Source organism: Lissotriton vulgaris, chromosome 3_1 (genome assembly GCF_964263255.1).
Source record: "Lissotriton vulgaris chromosome 3_1, aLisVul1.2, whole genome shotgun sequence".
Lineage (NCBI taxonomy): Eukaryota > Metazoa > Chordata > Amphibia > Caudata > Salamandridae > Lissotriton > Lissotriton vulgaris.
The window spans coordinates 2076286584-2076289175 of record NC_141689.1 but is presented as its reverse complement, the minus strand read 5'-3'; positions in this window follow the sequence as shown (position 1 = coordinate 2076289175).

Genomic DNA, 2592 nt, shown 5'->3' with positions numbered 1-2592 from the left:
TTGGGGGTCAAAACAGTTGATAAACCTACTTTTTTATTATGAAAACTGGTAAAGTTTAGTGTTTAGGTTTTTGTGCAAGGACCTAGAACATAACAGATTTGTTATGGATATTACCGAAGATACATTGAAAATGAGCAACAGTTTAATTGAAGAACAAAACCTACCTATAACAGGCAGCGAGACTGAATTAGAGGACATCAGTACTGCCGATATCACCTGTAATTTTGAAAATGAAAGCAATGATGCTGATTTTTTTGGAAGCACTGGATCACGTAGATTTACTGGAAGCTATAAACTCTGAAATGGCAAACCAGCAGTATGATCTCGAAGAAGTACCAGATAATAATGAAGCACTGAGCACTATGTACTAATGCATTCACTGCACTAAAACTCAAGCATTTATAAATTCACTCAGACACTCTATTTACAGTATTCTATTGATTCAGTCAGTAGCCATTACTTATGCAGCGAAGTAGGCCTTAAGACATGGACTGCTTCAAACCCTTATACAGTATGCATGCAGTCTTGTATCTACCTGCACACTTGTCTTTTATACCTTCAATTATCAAGTCTGTATCCCTACACTTCTACCAAGCACTCTGTCACTGCTGTTCCACTGTTGTAGTGACCCATTCAGCAGTATGTACTAATCAATTCACTGTTCTAAAACTGGAGTACTTACAAACTCAGTCAGGTACTCTCCTTGCAGAACTGTAATCATTCAGTCAGTACCCAAGAACTCATGCAGCGAAGTACGCCTTAGGGTATGGACTGCTTGAAACCCCTATGCACTATGCATGCAGTCTTGCATCTACCTGCACACTTGTCTTTTATACCTTCAATTCCCCAATCTGTATCCTTACACTTCCAGCAAACACTCTGATACTGCCTTTGAACTGTTATAGTGACCCATTCAGCGGTATGTACTAATCATTCAGTGCGCTAAAACTCAAGCACTTATAGATTCACTCAGACACTCTCCTTACAGTAGTGTAATCATTCACTCAGTACCCAAGTACTCATGTAGCGAAGTAGGCTTAGGACAAGGACTGCTTCAAAGCTGTATGCTGTATGCATACAGTCTTCTATCCACGTGCACTCAAATTAGCATGTAAAAAACCTTTGCAATTCACTGAAGAAACCATAGGTTTCACACACTTTATAGTTAGGAATTAGCATTTAAAAACCTTGGAAATTCACTGAAAAAACCATAGGTTTCACACATGTTATAGTTAGCTGGACATTTCACTCATACAAAACCATTGAAATTCCCCTGTTATATTTAGTTTAGCTAACTATAATTTGCGCACCCGCAATCCACTGCTGATGATGTCACATATTACATCACTCATCACATAGTTAGGGACATCACTCATGACATCACTCATGACATCTCAAAAATAGAAACTACAGTTTTCAAAACAATGGAGATACCAATACTAGTTAGAACATAACATTCTAACTAGTGATATCATGAGTGATGTCACTGACCATGTTATGTTATGCTAAAAAATTTGTACCGCGCACGTACACCGAGACGGTTTCTTGGCGCTCATAACAGACATGACGAACCAGAGCAGGGAGTGTTACTCAAAGGCCGCCTTAAAGAGGTAAGTTTTCAGGGTTTTTCGGAACAGTTCGTAAGAGGGACAATGGCGAAAGGAAGAAGGGAGGGAATTCCAGAAGGTAGGGCCTAAAAAAGAAAAATGTAGGCTGCCGTGTTTTTTGCGGCGGTTCAATGGGATGCATGTCATGAGTGATGTCATATATGACGTCATCAGCAGTGGATTGCAGGTGCGCGAGGTATAGTTAGTTGAACTAACTATAACGGGAGAATTTCAATGGTTTAGTATGAGTGAAATGTCCAGCTAACTATAACATGTGTGTAACCTATGGGTTTTTTTCTGTGAATATATATATATATTTTCACGAGGCTTGCCACTCAAAAGACAGGAAGCTGCCCGATGCAAAGCGACAAAGAGTCGACCCAAAATGTGCTGGTGCAAGGTGATTTATTCAGGTAAAGCCAGAGCTGCCGCTATATATATATATATATATATATCATTCAGCAAAATTGTTTCAATATGAAAAGAAACACGCCGCACACTACTCCATAGGTTAGATTCTTTGGTTTATTTTCTGTAGGATCCCCACCTACGCGTTTCGGACAACAATCTGTCCCTGGTCACGGTACAAACATTAGTCCATCATTGCTTTCCACATTATATATCTGAATCACCACTTGGCATTTAAGGTGCATTGTGGGAACAGTAGTTTTTATGGATTAATTTACTTCCATGTCATGCAATGTAAAAACCGGATCCCAGCATTTTCACGACACAATTTATGCTCACTTAATTATTGGATGATGCATTGCCATGGCGCAATTTGAGGTCCTAGGACTGTTATGATGTGGCATGTTTGCTCACATCTGTAAAGCGCCAATTATATATGCATTTCAGGATTGGATAGGGGACTGAGTGTCCTTTTTATCAATAATGGCTGAGTGCCTTTGTGAGTATTCATTGAGTCGCTACATGCTGAAAGATCAACAGTGATCACGATGCATGTATAATTAAAATCCAAATCTTT